Genomic DNA, 19,201 nt, shown 5'->3' with positions numbered 1-19,201 from the left:
TACTATACGCTGTGGCTCGGTGGTTAGCACTATACGCTGTGGCTCGGTGGTTAGTACTATACGCTGTGGCTCAGTGGTTAGCACTAGATGCGGTGGCTCAGTGGTTAGCACTATACGCTGTGGCTCGGTGGTTAGTACTTTACGCTGTGGCACGGTGGTTAGAACTAGATGCGGTGGCTCAGTGGTTAGCACTATATGCTGTGGCTCAGTGGTTAGCCCTAGATGCGGTGGCTCAGTGGTTAGCACTATACTCTGTGGCTCGGTGGTTAGTACTATACGCTGTGACTCGGTGGTTAGAACTATACGCTGTGGCTCGGTGGTTAGAATTAGATGCGGTGGCTCAGTGGTTAGCAGTATATGCTGTGGCTCGGTGGTTAGTACTATACGCTGTGGCTCGGTGGTTAGTACTATACGCTGTGGCTCGGTGGTTAGTACTATACGCTGTGGCTCGGTGGTTAGCACTAGATGCGGTGGCTCAGTGGTTAGTACTATACGCTGTGGCTCGGTGGTTAGAACTATACGCTGTGGCTCAGTGGTTAGCACTAGATGCGGTGGCTCAGTGGTTAGTACTATACGCTGTGGCTCAGTGGTTAGCAGTATATGCTGTGGCTCGGTGGTTAGCACTATACGCTGTGGCTCGGTGGTTAGCACTAGATGCGGTGGCTCGGTGGTTAGCACTATACGCTGTGGCTCGGTGGTTAGTAATATACGCTGTGGCTCGGTGGTTAGCACTAGATGCGGTGGCTCAGTGGTTAGCACTATACGCTGTGGCTGGGTGGTTAGTACTATACGCTGTGGCTCGGTGGTTAGCACTATACGCTGTGGCTCGGTGGTTAGCACTAGATGCGGTGGCTCAGTGGTTAGCAGTATATGCTGTGGCTCTGTGGTTAGTACTATACGCTGTGGCTTGGTGGTTAGCACTAGATGCGGTGGCTCAGTGGATAGCACTATACGCTGTTTCTCGGTGGTTAGAACTATACGCTGTGGCTCAGTGGTTAGCACTAGATGCGGTGGCTCAGTGGTTAGCACTATACGCTGTGGCTCGGTGGTTAGCACTAGATGCGGTGGCTCAGTGGATAGCACTATACGCTGTGGCTCGGTGGTTAGAACTATACGCTGTGGCTCGGTGGTTAGTACTATACGCTGTGGCTCGGTGGTTAGCACTACGCTGTGGCTCAGTGGTTAGCAGTATACGCTGTGGCTCGGTGGTTAGCACTATATGCTGTGGCTCGGTGGTTAGCACTAGATGCGGTGGCTCAGTGGTTATCACTATACGCTGTGGCTCAGTGGTTAGCAGTATATGCTGTGGCTCGGTGGTTAGCACTACATGCTGTGGCTCGGTGGTTAGCACTAGATGCGGTGGCTCGGTGGTTAGCACTATACGCTGTGGCTTGGTGGTTAGTACTATACGCTGTGGCTCGGTGGTTAGCACTAGATGCGGTGGCTCAGTGGTTAGTACTATACGCTGTGGCTCGGTGGTTAGAACTAAACGCTGTGGCTCAGTGGTTAGCACTAGATGCGGTGGCTCAGTGGTTAGCACTATACGCTGTGGCTCGGTGGTTAGCACTAGATGCGGTGGCTCAGTGGATAGCACTATATGCTGTGGCTCGGTGGTTAGAACTATACTCTGTGGCTCGGTGGTTAGCACTATACGCTGTGGCTCGGTGGTTAGTACTATACGCTGTGGCTCGGTGGTTAGAACTATACTCTGTGGCTCAGTGGTTAGCACTAGATGCGGTGGCTCAGTGGTTAGTACTATACGCTGTGGCTCGGTGGTTAGTACTATACGCGGTGGCTTGGTGGTTAGTACTATACGCTGTGGCTCGGTGGTTAGAACTAGATGCAGTGGCTCAGTGGATAGCACTATACGCTGTGGCTCGGTGGTTAGAACTATACGCTGTGGCTCGGTGGTTAGCACTATACGCTGTGGCTCGGTGGTTAGTACTATACGCTGTGGCTCGGTGGTTAGAACTATACTCTGTGGCTCGGTGGTTAGCGCTATACGCTGTGGCTCGGTGGTTAGCACTATACGCTGTGGCTCGGTGGTTAGCACTATACCCTGTGGCTCGGTGGTTAGCAATATACCCTGTGGCTCGGTGGTTAGTACTATACGCTGTGGCTCGGTGGTTAGCACTATACGCTGTGGCTTGGTGGTTAGAACTATACGCTGTGGCTCGGTGATTAGCACTAGATGCGGTGGCTCACTGGTTAGCACTATACGCTGTGGCTCGGTGGTTAGTACTATACGCTGTGGCTCGGTGGTTAGCACTATACGCTGTGGCTCAGTGGTTAGCACTAGATGCGGTGGCTCAGTGGTTAGCACTATACGCTGTGGCTCGGTGGTTAGTACTATACGCTGTGGCTCGGTGGTTAGCACTAGATGCAGTGGCTCAGTGGATAGCACTATACGCTGTGGCTCGGTGGTTAGAACTATACGCTGTGGCTCGGTGGTTAGTACTATACGCTGTGGCTCGGTGGTTAGTACTATACGCTGTGGCTCGGTGGTTAGAACTATACTCTGTGGCTCGGTGGTTAGCACTATACGCTGTGGCTCGGTGGTTAGTACTATACGCGGTGGCTTGGTGGTTAGTACTATACGCTGTGGCTCGGTGGTTAGAACTAGATGCAGTGGCTCAGTGGATAGCACTATACGCTGTGGCTCGGTGGTTAGAACTATACGCTGTGGCTCGGTGGTTAGCACTATACGCTGTGGCTCGGTGGTTAGCACTATACGCTGTGGCTCGGTGGTTTGAGCTATACGCTGTGGCTCGGTGGTTAGCACTAGATGCGGTGGCTCGGTGGTTAGCACTATACGCTGTGGCTCGGTGGTTAGCACTATACGCTGTGGCTCGGTGGTTAGAACTATACGCTGTGGCTCGGTGTTTAGCACTATACGCTGTGGCTCAGTGGTTAGCACTAGATGCGGTGGCTCAGTGGTTAGCACTATACGCTGTGGCTCGGTGGTTAGTACTTTACGCTGTGGCACGGTGGTTAGCACTAGATGCGGTGGCTCAGTGGTTAGCACTATACGCTGTGGCTCGGTGGTTAGTACTATACGCTGTGACTCGGTGGTTAGTACTATATGCTGTGGCTCGGTGGTTAGCACTAGATGCGGTGGCTCAGTGGTTAGCACTAGAGGCGGTGGCTCAGTGGTTAGCACTATACGCTGTGGCTGGGTGGTTAGTACTATACGCTGTGGCTCGGTGGTTAGTACTATACGCTGTGGCTGGGTGGTTAGCACTATACGCTGTGGCTGGGTGGTTAGTACTATACGCTGTGGCTCGGTGGTTAGTACTATACGCTGTGGCTCGGTGGTTAGAACTATACGCTGTGGCTCGGTGGTTAGTACTATACGCTGTGGCTCGGTGGTTAGCACTAGATGCGGTGGCTCAGTGGTTAGTACTATACGCTGTGGCTCGGTGGTTAGAACTATACGCTGTGGCTCAGTGGTTAGCACTAGATGCGGTGGCTCAGTGGATAGCACTATACGCTGTGGCTCGGTGGTTAGAACTATACTCTGTGGCTCGGTGGTTAGCACTATACGCTGTGGCTCGGTGGTTAGTACTATACTCTGTGGCTCGTTGGTTAGCACTATACGCTGTGGCTCGGTGGTTAGTACTATACGCTGTGGCTCGGTGGTTAGCACTATACCCTGTGGCTCGGTGGTTAGCACTATACCCTGTGGCTCGGTGGATAGTACTATACGCTGTGGCTCGGTGGTTAGCACTGTAAGCTGTGGCTCAGTGGTTAGCACTAGATGCGGAGGCTCAGTGGTTAGTACTATACGCTGTGGCTCAGTGGTTAGCACTATAAGCTGTGGCTCAGTGGTTAGCACTATACGCTGTGGCTCGGTGGTTAGCACTAGATGCGGTGGCTCAGTGGTTAGCACTATACGCTGTGGCTCAGTGGTTAGCACTATACGCTGTGGCTCAGTGGTTAGCACTAGATGCGGTGGCTCAGTGGTTAGCACTAGATACGGTGGCTCGGTGGTTAGAACTATACGCTGTGGCTCGATGGTTAGCACTTTACGCTGTGGCTCGGTGGTTAGTACTATACGCTGTGGCTCGGTGGTTAGAACTATACGCTGTGGCTCGGTGGTTAGAACTATACGCTGTGGCTCAATGGTTAGTACTATACGCTGTAGCTCGGTGGTTAGAACTATACGCTGTGGCTCGGTGGTTAGTACTATACGCTGTGGCTCGGTGGTTAGAATTAGATGCGGTGGCTCAGTGGTTAGCAGTATATGCTGTGGCTCGGTGGTTAGTACTATACGCTGTGGCTCGGTGGTTAGAACTATACGCTGTGGCTCGGTGGTTAGCACTAGATACGGTAGCACTGCAGCCTGGCAGTGCTGGGGTTCTTGGATCATATCCCACCAAGGCTGACATCTTCCAGGGGTCTGTGTGTTCTCCCCATGTTTCCTCGGGGTTCTCCGCTTTCCTCCCACTTCACTGACTTGGAGAATGGGGACAGTAATGGTGATAAATGTACATCGCTGCGGAATATGATGGCGATATGTAAAGACCAAACCGCCCGTGTGATCCTGTTCTCCCTCCTTTTGTTTAACCCCTTCCACGCTGTGCCATTCCCACATTAATCTGGAAAATGGAGGCTGTAAAAGGTGATAACGTTCTGTGAGAAATGCACATTTGTTAATATTCACCTCCGGGGACGGTTACACCTGTGATGTCGCGGCCGTTGTGTGTTCAGATTAGGCTGAAGGTTACGGACACGGCCGGTTATTGACACTAAATTCACGGACCCCCATATATTTATATGTATCACTGCAGCTTCCCCGACGTGTGCCGCCATCTAGTGTCAGCACATAGCACTGCGACTCCAGCCAATCACTGCAAAATTGATGTCACCCTGTACTGTAATAAGATGTGATATCACCGCTCCTCTTATATCACCCTGTACTGTAATAAGATGTGATATCACCGCTCCTCTTATATCCCCCTGTACTGTAATAAGATGTGATATCACCGCTCCTCTTATATCACCCTGTAGTGTAATAAGATGTGATATCACAGCTCCTCTTATATCACCCTGTAGTGTAATAAGATGTGATATCACCGCTCCTCTTATATCTCCCTGTACTGTAATAAGATGTGATATCACCGCTACTCTTATATCTCCCTGTACTGTAATAAGATGTGATATCACCGCTCCTCTTATATCACCCTGTAGTGTAATAAGATGTGATATCACCGCTCCTCTTATATCACCCTGTACTGTAATAAGATGTGATATCACCGCTCCTCTTATATCCCCCTGTACTGTAATAAGATGTGATATCACCGCTCCTCTTATATCCCCTGTACTGTAATAAGATGTGATATCACCGCTCCTCTTATATCACCCTGTACTGTAATAAGATGTGATATCACCGCTCCTCTTATATCACCCTGTAGTGTAATAAGATGTGATATCACCGCTCCTCTTATATCTCCCTGTACTGTAATAAGATGTGATATCACCGCTACTCTTATATCTCCCTGTACTGTAATAAGATGTGATATCACCGCTCCTCTTATATCACCCTGTAGTGTAATAAGATGTGATATCACCGCTCCTCTTATATCCCCCTGTAATAAGATGTGATATCACCGCTCCTCTTATATCCCCCTGTACTGTAATAAGATGTGACATTACCGCTCCTCTTATATCCCCCTGTACTGTAATAAGATGTGATATCACCGCTCCTCTTATATCCCCCTGTACTGTAATAAGATGTGATATCACCGCTCCTCTTATATCCCCCTGTACTGTAATAAGATGTGATATCACCGCTCCTCTTATAGCCCCTGTATTGTAATAAGATGTAATATCACCGCTCCTCTTATATCACCCTGTACTGTAATAAGATGTGATATCACCGCTCCTCTTATATCACCCTGTACTGTAATAAGATGTGATATCACCGCTCCTCTTATATCCCCCTGTACTGTAATAAGATGTGATATCACCGCCCCTCTTACATCCTCCTGTGCTATAATAAGATGTGATATCACCGCTCCTCTTATATCCCCCTGTACTGTAATAAGATGTGATATCACCGCTCCTCTTATATCCCCTGTACTGTAATAAGATGTGATATCACCGCTCCTCTTATATCCCCTGTACTGTAATAAGATGTGATATCACCGCTCCTCTTATATCCTCCTGTACTGTAATAAGATGTGATATCACCGCTCCTCTTATATCCCCTGTACTGTAATAAGATGTGATATCACCGCTCCTCTTATATCCCCTGTACTGTAATAAGATGTGATATCACCGCTCCTCTTATATCCCCTGTACTGTAATAAGATGTGATATCACCGCTCCTCTATCACCCTGTACTGTAATAAGATGTGATATCACCGCTCTTCTTATATCCTCCTGTACTATAATAAGATGTGATATCACCGCTCCTCTTATATCCCCCTGTACTGTAATAAGATGTGATATCACCGCTCCTCTTATATCACCCTGTACTGTAATAAGATGTGATATCACCGCTCCTCTTATATCACCCTGTAGTGTAATAAGATGTGATATCACCGCTCCTCTTATATCCCCCTGTACTGTAATAAGATGTGACATCACCGCTCCTCTTATATCCCCCTGTACTGTAATAAGATGTGACATCACCGCTCCTCTTATATCCCCCTGTACTGTAATAAGATGTGATATCACCGCTCCTCTTATATCACCCTGTAGTGTAATAAGATGTGATATCACCGCTCCTCTTATATCCCCCTGTACTGTAATAAGATGTGACATCACCGCTCCTCTTATATCCCCCTGTACTGTAATAAGATGTGACATCACCGCTCCTCTTATATCCCCCTGTACTGTAATAAGATGTGACATCACCGCTCCTCTTATATCCCCCTGTACTGTAGTAAGATGTGATATCACCGCTCCTCTTATATCCCCCTGTACTGTAATAAGATATGATATCACCGCTCCTCTTATATCACCCTGTAGTGTAATAAGATGTGATATCACCGCTCCTCTTATATCCCCCTGTACTGTAATAAGATGTGACATCACCGCTCCTCTTATATCCCCCTGTACTGTAATAAGATGTGATATCACCGCTCCTCTTATATCCCCCTGTACTGTAATAAGATGTGATATCACCGCTCCTCTTATATCACTCTGTACTGTAATAAGATGTGATATCACTGCTCCTCTTATATCACCCTGTACTGTAATAAGATGTGATATCACCGCTCCTCTTATATCCCCCTGTACTGTGATAAAATGTGATATCACCGCTCCTCTTATATCACCCTGTACTGTAATAAGATGTGACATCACCGCTCCTCTTATATCCCCCTGTACTGTAATAAGATGTGATATCACCGCTCCTCTTATATCCCCCTGTACTGTAATAAGATGTGATATCACCGCTCCTCTTGTATCCTCCTGTACTGTAATAAGATGTGATATCACCGCTCCTCTTATATCCCCCTGTACTGTAATAAGATGTGATATCACCGCTCCTCTTATATCACCCTGTACTGTAATAAGATGTGATATCACCGCTCCTCTTATATCACCCTGTAGTGTAATAAGATGTGATATCACCGCTCCTCTTATATCCCCCTGTACTGTAATAAGATGTGACATCACCGCTCCTCTTATATCCCCTGTACTGTAATAAGATGTGACATCACCGCTCCTCTTATATCCCCTGTACTGTAATAAGATGTGACATCACCGCTCCTCTTATATCCCCTGTACTGTAATAAGATGTGATATCACCGCTCCTCTTATATCCCCTGTACTGTAATAAGATGTGATATCACCGCTCCTCTTATATCACCCTGTAGTGTAATAAGATGTGATATCACCGCTGCTCTTATATCTCCCTGTACTGTAATAAGATGTGATATCACCGCTCCTCTTATATCCCCCTGTACTGTAATAAGATGTGATATCACCGCTCCTCTTATATCACCCTGTAGTGTAATAAGATGTGATATCACCGCTCCTCTTATATCCCCCTGTACTGTAATAAGATGTGACATCACCGCTCCTCTTATATCCCCCTGTACTGTAATAAGATGTGACATCACCGCTCCTCTTATATCCCCCTGTACTGTAGTAAGATGTGATATCACCGCTCCTCTTATATCCCCCTGTACTGTAATAAGATATGATATCACCGCTCCTCTTATATCACCCTGTAGTGTAATAAGATGTGATATCACCGCTCCTCTTATATCCCCCTGTACTGTAATAAGATGTGACATCACCGCTCCTCTTATATCCCCCTGTACTGTAGTAAGATGTGATATCACCGCTCCTCTTATATCCCCCTGTACTGTAATAAGATGTGACATCACCGCTCCTCTTATATCCCCCTGTACTGTAGTAAGATGTGATATCACCGCTCCTCTTATATCCCCCTGTACTGTAATAAGATGTGATATCACCGCTCCTCTTATATCACCCTGTAGTGTAATAAGATGTGATATCACCGCTCCTCTTATATCCCCTTGTACTGTAATAAGATGTGATATCACCGCTCCTCTTATATCCCCCTGTACTGTAATAAGATGTGATATCACCGCTCCTCTTATATCCCCCTGTACTGTAATAAGATGTGATATCACCGCTCCTCTTATATCACTCTGTACTGTAATAAGATGTGATATCACCGCTCCTCTTATATCACCCTGTACTGTAATAAGATGTGATATCACCGCTCCTCTTATATCACCCTGTACTGTAATAAGATGTGACATCACCGCTCCTCTTATATCCCCTTGTACTGTAATAAGATGTGATATCACCGCTCCTCTTATATCCTCCTGTACTGTAATAAGATGTGATATCACCGCTCCTCTTATATCCCCTGTACTGTAATAAGATGTGATATCACCGCTCCTCTTATATCACCCTGTACTGTAATAAGATGTGATATCACCGCTCCTCTTATATCACTCTGTACTGTAATAAGATGTGATATCACCGCTCCTCTTATATCCCCCTGTACTGTAATAAGATGTGATATCACCGCTCCTCTTATATCCTCCTGTACTGTAATAAGATGTGATATCACCGCTTCTCTTATATCACCCTGTACTGTAATAAGATGTGATATCACCGCTTCTCTTATATCACCCTGTACTGTATTAAGATGTGATATCACCGCTCCTCTTATATCCTCCTGTACTGTAATAAGATGTGATATCACCGCTCCTCTTATATCCCCCTGTACTGTAAAAAGATGTGATATCACCGCTCCTCTTATATCCCCCTGTACTGTAATAAGATGTGATATCACCGCTCCTCTTATATCACCCTGTACTGTAATAAGATGTGATATCACCGCTTCTCTTATATCACCCTGTACTGTAATAAGATGTGATATCACCGCTCCTCTTATATCACTCTGTCCTGTAATAAGATGTGATATCACCGCTCCTCTTATATCTCCCTGTACTGTAATAAGATGTGATATCACCGCTCCTCTTATATCACTCTGTCCTGTAATAAGATGTGATATCACCGCTCCTCTTATATCCCCCTGTACTGTAATAAGATGTGATATCACCGCTCCTCTTATATCCTCCTGTACTGTAATAAGATGTGATATCACCGCTTCTCTTATATCACCCTGTACTGTAATAAGATGTGATATCACCGCTCCTCTTATATCACTCTGTCCTGTAATAAGATGTGATATCACCGCTCCTCTTATATCACCCTGTACTGTAATAAGATGTGATATCACCGCTCCTCTTATATCTCCCTGTACTGTAATAAGATGTGATATCACCGCTCCTCTTATATCTCCCTGTACTGTAATAAGATGTGATATCACCGCTCCTCTTATATCACCCTGTACTGTAATAAGATGTGATATCACCGCTCCTCTTATATCTCCCTGTACTGTAATAAGATGTGATATCACCGCTCCTCTTATATCTCCCTGTACTGTAATAAGATGTGATATCACCGCTCCTCTTATATCACTCTGTCCTGTCATAAGATGTGATATCACCGCTCCTCTTATATCACCCTGTACTGTAATAAGATGTGATATCACCGCTCCTCTTATATCACCCTGTACTGTAATAAGATGTGATATCACCGCTCCTCTTATATCACCCTGTACTGTAATAAGATGTGATATCACCGCTCCTCTTATATCCCCCTGTACTGTAATAAGATGTGATATCACCGCTCCTCTTATATCCCCTGTACTGTAATAAGATGTGATATCACCGCTCCTCTTATATCCCCCTGTACTGTAATAAGATGTGATATCACCGCTCCTCTTATATCCCCCTGTACTGTAATAAGATGTGATATCACCGCTCCTCTTATATCCCCCTGTACTGTAATAAGATGTGATATCACCGCTCCTCTTATAGCCCCTGTATTGTAATAAGATGTAATATCACCGCTCCTCTTATATCACCCTGTACTGTAATAAGATGTGATATCACCGCTCCTCTTATATCACCCTGTACTGTAATAAGATGTGATATCACCGCTCCTCTTATATCCCCCTGTACTGTAATAAGATGTGATATCACCGCCCCTCTTACATCCTCCTGTGCTATAATAAGATGTGATATCACCGCTCCTCTTCTATCCCCCTGTACTGTAATAAGATGTGATATCACCGCTCCTCTTATATCCCCTGTACTGTAATAAGATGTGATATCACCGCTCCTCTTATATCCCCTGTACTGTAATAAGATGTGATATCACCGCTCCTCTTATATCCTCCTGTACTGTAATAAGATGTGATATCACCGCTCCTCTTATATCCCCTGTACTGTAATAAGATGTGATATCACCGCTCCTCTTATATCCCCTGTACTGTAATAAGATGTGATATCACCGCTCCTCTTATATCCCCTGTACTGTAATAAGATGTGATATCACCGCTCCTCTATCACCCTGTACTGTAATAAGATGTGATATCACCGCTCTTCTTATATCCTCCTGTACTATAATAAGATGTGATATCACCGCTCCTCTTATATCCCCCTGTACTGTAATAAGATGTGATATCAACGCTCCTCTTATATCACCCTGTACTGTAATAAGATGTGATATCACCGCTCCTCTTATATCCCCCTGTACTGTAATAAGATGTGATATCACCGCTCCTCTTATATCACACTGTACTGTAATAAGATGTGATATCACCGCTCCTCTTATATCACCCTGTACTGTAATAAGATGTGATATCACCGCTCCTCTTATATCCCCCTGTACTGTGATAAAATGTGACATCACCGCTCCTCTTATATCCCCTGTACTGTAATAAGATGTGATATCACCGCTCCTCTTATATCCCCTGTACTGTAATAAGATGTGATATCACCGCTCCTCTTATATCCTCCTGTACTGTAATAAGATGTGATATCACCGCTCCTCTTATATCCCCTGTACTGTAATAAGATGTGATATCACCGCTCCTCTTATATCCCCTGTACTGTAATAAGATGTGATATCACCGCTCCTCTTATATCCCCTGTACTGTAATAAGATGTGATATCACCGCTCCTCTATCACCCTGTACTGTAATAAGATGTGATATCACCGCTCTTCTTATATCCTCCTGTACTATAATAAGATGTGATATCACCGCTCCTCTTATATCCCCCTGTACTGTAATAAGATGTGATATCAACGCTCCTCTTATATCACCCTGTACTGTAATAAGATGTGATATCACCGCTCCTCTTATATCCCCCTGTACTGTAATAAGATGTGATATCACCGCTCCTCTTATATCACACTGTACTGTAATAAGATGTGATATCACCGCTCCTCTTATATCACCCTGTACTGTAATAAGATGTGACATCACCGCTCCTCTTATATCCCCCTGTACTGTAATAAGATGTGATATCACCGCTCCTCTTATATCCCCCTGTACTGTAATAAGATGTGATATCACCGCTCCTCTTGTATCCTCCTGTACTGTAATAAGATGTGATATCACCGCTCCTCTTATATCCCCCTGTACTGTAATAAGATGTGATATCACCGCTCCTCTTATATCACCCTGTACTGTAATAAGATGTGATATCACCGCTCCTCTTATATCACCCTGTAGTGTAATAAGATGTGATATCACCGCTCCTCTTATATCCCCCTGTACTGTAATAAGATGTGACATCACCGCTCCTCTTATATCCCCTGTACTGTAATAAGATGTGATATCACCGCTCCTCTTATATCCCCTGTACTGTAATAAGATGTGACATCACCGCTCCTCTTATATCCCCTGTACTGTAATAAGATGTGATATCACCGCTCCTCTTATATCACCCTGTAGTGTAATAAGATGTGATATCACCGCTCCTCTTATATCCCCCTGTACTGTAATAAGATGTGATATCACCGCTCCTCTTATACCCCCTGTACTGTAATAAGATGTGACATCACCGCTCCTCTTATATCCCCCTGTACTGTAATAAGATGTGACATCACCGCTCCTCTTATATCCCCCTGTACTGTAATAAGATATGATATCACCGCTCCTCTTATATCACCCTGTACTGTAATAAGATGTGATATCACCGCTCCTCTTATATCCCCCTGTACTGTAATAAGATATGATATCACCGCTCCTCTTATATCACCCTGTAGTGTAATAAGATGTGATATCACCGCTCCTCTTATATCCCCCTGTACTGTAATAAGATGTGACATCACCGCTCCTCTTATATCCCCCTGTACTGTAATAAGATGTGATATCACCGCTCCTCTTATATCCCCTGTACTGTAATAAGATGTGATATCACCGCTCCTCTTATATCTCCCTGTACTGTAATAAGATGTGACATCACCGCTCCTCTTATATCCCCTGTACTGTAATAAGATGTGATATCACCGCTCCTCTTATATCCCCTGTACTGTAATAAGATGTGATATCACCGCTCCTCTTATATCCCCTGTACTGTAATAAGATGTGACATCACCGCTCCTCTTATATCCCCTGTACTGTAATAAGATGTGATATCACCGCTCCTCTTATATCCCCTGTACTGTAATAAGATGTGACATCACCGCTCCTCTTATATCCCCTGTACTGTAATAAGATGTGATATCACCGCTCCTCTTATATCCCCTGTACTGTAATAAGATGTGATATCACCGCTCCTCTTATATCACCCTGTAGTGTAATAAGATGTGATATCACCGCTCCTCTTATATCTCCCTGTACTGTAATAAGATGTGATATCACCGCTCCTCTTATATCACCCTGTACTGTAATAAGATGTGATATCACCGCTCCTCTTATATCACCCTGTAGTGTAATAAGATGTGATATCACCGCTCCTCTTATATCCCCTATACTGTAATAAGATGTGATATCACCGCTCCTCTTATATCCCCTGTACTGTAATAAGATGTGATATCACCGCTCCTCTTATATCCCCTGTACTGTAATAAGATGTGATATCACCGTTCCTCTTATATCCCCTGTACTGTAATAAGATGTGATATCACCGCTCCTCTTATATCACCCTGTAGTGTAATAAGATGTGATATCACCGCTCCTCTTATATCACCCTGTACTGTAATAAGATGTGATATCACCGCTCCTCTTATATCACCCTGTACTGTAATAAGATGTGACATCACCGCTCCTCTTATATCCCCTGTACTGTAATAAGATGTGATATCACCGCTCCTCTTATATCTCCCTGTACTGTAATAAGATGTGACATCACCGCTCCTCTTATATCTCCTTGTACTGTAATAAGATGTGATATCACCGCTCATCTTATATCTCCCTGTACTGTAATAAGATGTGATATCACCGCTCCTCTTATATCCTCCTGTACTGTAATAAGATGTGATATCACCGCTCCTCTTATATCCTCCTGTACTGTAATAAGATGTGACATCACCGCTCCTCTTATATCCCGCTGTAATGTAATAAGATGTGATATCACCAAGCTCTTATTCTCGAGAGCGGCAGTCATTATTCTGCTGTTACGTTTTGTCTCATCCTCCAGTCACCTCCAGAGCTGCAGTCATTATTCTGCTGTTACGTTTTGTCTCATCCTCCAGTCACCTCCAGAGCTGCAGTCATTATTCTGCTGTTACGTTTTGTCTCATCCTCCAGTCACCTCCAGAGCTGCAGTCATTATTCTGCTGTTACGTTTTGTCTTATCCTCCAGTCACCTGCAGAGCTGCAGTCATTATTCTGCTGTTACGTTTTGTCTCATCCTCCAGTCACCTCCAGAGCTGCAGTCATTATTCTGCTGTTACGTTTTGTCTTATCCTCCAGTCACCTGCAGAGCTGCAGTCATTATTCTGCTGTTACGTTTTGTCTCATCCTCCAGTCACCTCCAGAGCTGCAGTCATTATTCTGCTGTTACGTTTTGTCTCATCCTCCAGTCACCTCCAGAGCTGCAGTCATTATTCTGCTGTTACGTTTTGTCTCATCGTCCAGTCACCTGCAGAGCTGCAGTCATTATTCTGCTGTTACGTCTTGTCTCATCCTCCAGAGCTTCGGCCGTGAATGTTGCCTAGACCTTTTGATCCTAGGCGTGCTGCATCTATTATTCAGGAATCTGCCCCTTTAAGACAAGTAAATAAGGCAGCACACTGCAGCGCTAAACCTGCAAACATGAAACACGGAAACTGAACTGCATTACTGCACTAGAAATATGAAAAATGATTGCGTTTAGTGCATAAAAATGGCCAATTTTGTTGGCGACTCCAGGTTCAGCACCTGTTCACACTCAGTCTATGTTTGGATGTGACGGTCAGGTTTTTTTAAATCTGCCCCTTTAAGAGCCAGCAGAGCTCATGCCGTCTATAATAATAAATAAATGAGGCAGGAAACATCTGGTGGAAACCGTCAGTAAGCAGGTGGTGGCGGCTGCTGCTGATGGATCTAACGGATTTATGTGTCCTAGTGAGCAGGGCTGGATTTTCTGGCTTTGAGGGGGTTAATCAGACCACAGGACGCCCTTCTGTACAGATGATTACCCTGCGGCCCGCCAGTCCCCGGGGAACTACATTTCCCAGCATGTCTTGCCCGCTCAGCTCTACATGCAGCAGCCTGCTCTGTCCCCGGTGGGTGGGATCCGTCCGTCCCCCGCAGAGCCGAGCATCTCATCTTTTCAACTCGCTGGTGGTGCAGAAGGTGTCACAGAGGACTGCAGGAGCATGGCGGTCGCTCTGATCACCCAGCTTTCCCGGGATCGGACGGATCAGGTTGGGATTGTCTCCGCTGATCGTGGGCTGCAGATTTCCTGTCACCGGTTTTCAGTCAGTCGGACGGCGTTCATGGTGTGGATGGGACTGGCCCTGATGGCGCCGCTCCTCATACTCTGTTCTTTACCGCTTTCAGAGCTCCTGCCCTAATCCTGACCGTACAGCTGCAGGTCTGTAACTGTGTAACGGGACAGACAACGGTGACAGTCTGAAAAACGGGACTGGAAGCTGATATCAACCTGCACTGACACACTGTAACAGCTCCGCAGCTCAGCGGGGGGATGTGTACATCTGATGACCTCCGCCGATACACTGTAACAGCTCCGCAGCTCAGCGGGGGGGGGGGGGGGGGGGGTGTGTGTGTGTACATCTGATGACCTCCGCTGATACGCTGTAACGGCTCTGCAGCTCAGGGGGATGTGTGTACAACTGATGACCTCCGCTGATACACTGTAACAGCTCCGCAGCTTAGCGGGGGGGGGGGGGGGGGGTGTGTGTGTGTACATCTGATGACCTCCGCTGATACACTGTAACAGCTCCGCAGCTCAGCGGGGTGGGGAGGGTGTGTACATATGATGACCTCCGCCGATACACTGTAACAGCTCTGCAGCTCAGCGGGGGGGGGGGTTAGGGGTTGAGGGTGTGTACATCTGATGACCTCCGCCGATACACTGTAACAGCTCCGCAGCTTAGCGGGGGGATGTGTACATCTGATGACCTCCGCCGATACACTGTAACAGCTCCGCAGCTTAGCGGGGGGATGTGTACATCTGATGACCTCCGCCGATACACTGTAACAGCTCCGCAGCTCAGCGGGGGGGGGGGTGTGTGTGTACATCTGATGACCTCCGCTGATACACTGTAACGGCTCTGCAGCTCAGGGGGGGGGGTGTACATCTGATGACCTCCGCTGATACACTGTAACAGCTCCGCAGCTTAGCGGGGGGGTGGGGGGGGAGGGTGTGTACATCTGATGACCTCCGCTGATACACTGTAACAGCTCCGCAGCTCAGCGGGGGGGGGGTGGGGGGGGTGTACATCTGATGACCTCCGCTGATACACTGTAACAGCTCCGCAGCTTAGCGGGGGGATGTGTACATCTGATGACCTCCGCCGATACACTGTAACAGCTCCGCAGCTTAGCGGGGGGGATGTGTACATCTGATGACCTCCGCCGATACACTGTAACAGCTCCGCAGCTCAGCGGGGGGGGGGGGGGTGTGTGTGTGTACATCTGATGACCCCCGCTGATACACTGTAACAGCTCCGCAGCTCAGGGGGGGGGGGGGGGTGTACATCTGATGACCTCCGCTGATACACTGTAACAGCTCCGCAGCTTAGCGGGGGGGGGGGGGGGGGGAGGGTGTGTACATCTGATGACCTCCGCTGATACACTGTAACAGCTCCGCAGCTCAGCGGGGGGTGTACATCTGATGACCTCCGCTGATACACTGTAACAGCTCCGCAGCTCAGCGGGGGGGGGGTGTACATCTGATGACCTCCGCTGATACACTGTAACAGCTCCGCAGCTCAGCGGGGGGGTGTACATCTGATGACCTCCGCTGATACACTGTAACAGCTCCGCAGCTCGGGGGGGGGGGGGGTGTGTGTGTGTGTGTACATCTGATGGCCTCCGCTGATACACTGTAACAGCTCCGCAGCTCAGCGGGGGGGGGGGGGGGGTGTACATCTGATGACCTCCGCTGATACACTGTAACAGCTCCGCAGCTCAGCGGGGGGGGGGGTGTACATCTGATGACCTCCGCTGATACACTGTAACAGCTCCGCAGCTTAGCGGGGCGTGTGTGTGTGTGTGTGTACATCTGATGACCTCCGCTGATACACTGTAACAGCTCCGCAGCTCAGCGGGGGGGGGGGTGTACATCTGATGACCTCCGCTGATACACTGTAACAGCTCCGCAGCTCAGCGGGGGGGGGGGGTGTACATCTGATGACCTCCGCTGATACACTGTAACAGCTCCGCAGCTCAGCGGGGGGGGGTGTACATCTGATGACCTCCGCTGATACACTGTAACAGCTCCGCAGCTCAGCGGGGGGGGGGGTGTGTGTGTGTACATCTGATGACCTCCGCTGATACACTGTAACGGCTCCGCAGCTCAGCGGGGGGGAGGGAGGGTGTGTACATCTGATGACCTCCGCTGATACACTGTAACAGCTCCGCAGCTCAGCGGGGGGGGGGGGGGATGTGTACAGCTGATGACCTCCGCTGATACACTGTAACAGCTCCGCAGCTTAGCGGGGGGGGGGGGGGTGTGTGTACATCTGATGACCTCCGCTGATACACTGTAACGGCTCCGCAGCTCAGCGGGGGTGGGGGGGTGGGGGGGTGGTGTACATCTGATGACCTCCGCTGATACACTGTAACAGCTCCGCAGCTCAGCGGGGGGGGGGGGGGGTGTACATCTGACATCTGATGACCTCCGCTGATACACTGTAACAGCTCCGCAGCTCAGCGGGGGGGGGTGTGTGTGTGTGTACATCTGATGACCTCCGCTGATACACTGTAACAGCTCCGCAGCTCAGCGGGGGGGGGGGGGGGTGGTGTACATCTGATGACCTCCGCTGATACACTGTAACAGCTCCGCAGCTCAGCGGGGGGGGGGGGGGGGGGTGTACATCTGATGACCTCCGCTGATACACTGTAACAGCTCTGCAGCTCAGCGGGGGGGGGGGGGGGGTGTACATCTGATGACCTCCGCTGATACACTGTAACAGCTCTGCAGCTCAGCGGGGGGGAGGGAGGGTGTGTACATCTGATGACCTCCGCTGATACACTGTAACAGCTCCGCAGCTCAGCGGGGGGGGGGGGGTGTACATCTGATGACCTCCGCTGATACACTGTAACGGCTCTGCAGCTCAGCGGGGGGGGGGGGGGATGTGTACAACTGATGATCTCCGCTGATACACTGTAACAGCTCTGCAGCTCAGCGGGGGGGAGGGAGGGTGTGTACATCTGATGATCTCCGCTGATACACTGTAACAGCTCCGCAGCTCAGCGGGGGGGGGGTGTACATCTGATGATCTCCGCTGATACACTGTAACAGCTCTGCAGCTCATCGGGGGGGGGGGGATGTGTACATCTGATGACCTCCGCTGATACACTGTAACAGCTCCGCAGCTTAGTGGGGGGGGGGATGTGTACAACTGATGACCTCCGCTGATACACTGTAACAGCTCCGCAGCTCAGCGGGCGGGGGTGGGGGGGTGTACATCTGTACATCTGATGACCTCCGCTGATGCACTGTAACGGCTCTGCAGCTCATTGGGGGGGGGGGGGATGTGTACATCTGATGACCTCCGCTGATACACTGTAACAGCTCTGCAGCTCATTGGGGGGGGGATGTGTACAACTGATGACCTCCGCTGATACACTGTAACAGCTCCGCAGCTCAGCGGGGAAGGGGGGGGGGGATGTGTACATCTGATGACCTCCGCTGATACACTGTAACGGCTCTGCAGCTCGGGGGGGGGGGATATGTGTACAACTGATGACCTCTGCTGATACACTGTAACAGCTCCGCAGCTCAGCGGGGGGGTACATCTGTACATCTGATGACCTCCGCTGATACACTGTAACGGCTCTGCAGCACAGCGGGGGTGTACATCTGTACATCTGATGACCTCCGCTGATACACTGTAACAGCTCCGCAGCTCAGCGGGGGTGTACATCTGTACATCTGATGACCTCTGCTGATACACTGTAACAGCTCCGCAGCTCAGCGGGGGTGTACATCTGTACATCTGATGACCTCCGCTGATACACTGTAACAGCTCCGCAGCACAGCGGGGGTGTACATCTGATGACCTCTGCTGATACACTGTAACGGCACTGCAGCTCTGGGGGGGATATGTGTACAACTGATGACCTCCGCTGATACACTGTAACGACTGCTCACAGCCCTCATCCCCACAGCCCCAATTCTTTTTTTCTGTTGCTTTATTAGTATTTGGGGCTTGTCCTTTGCATTTTTCTTGT

General features: G+C 48.2%; 1 protein-coding gene across 3 annotated transcripts in view; it reads left to right on the top strand.

Moving 5' to 3' along the window:
• Positions 1 to 19,201, top strand: part of PDE3B (phosphodiesterase 3B) — a 155,493-nt gene that overhangs the window by 106,779 nt on the left and 29,513 nt on the right. The gene's annotated exons all lie outside the window — the stretch shown is intronic.

Source organism: Ranitomeya imitator, chromosome 9, assembly GCF_032444005.1.
Source record: "Ranitomeya imitator isolate aRanImi1 chromosome 9, aRanImi1.pri, whole genome shotgun sequence".
Taxonomy (NCBI): domain Eukaryota; kingdom Metazoa; phylum Chordata; class Amphibia; order Anura; family Dendrobatidae; genus Ranitomeya; species Ranitomeya imitator.
This window is presented reverse-complemented; position numbering and strand designations above follow the sequence as displayed.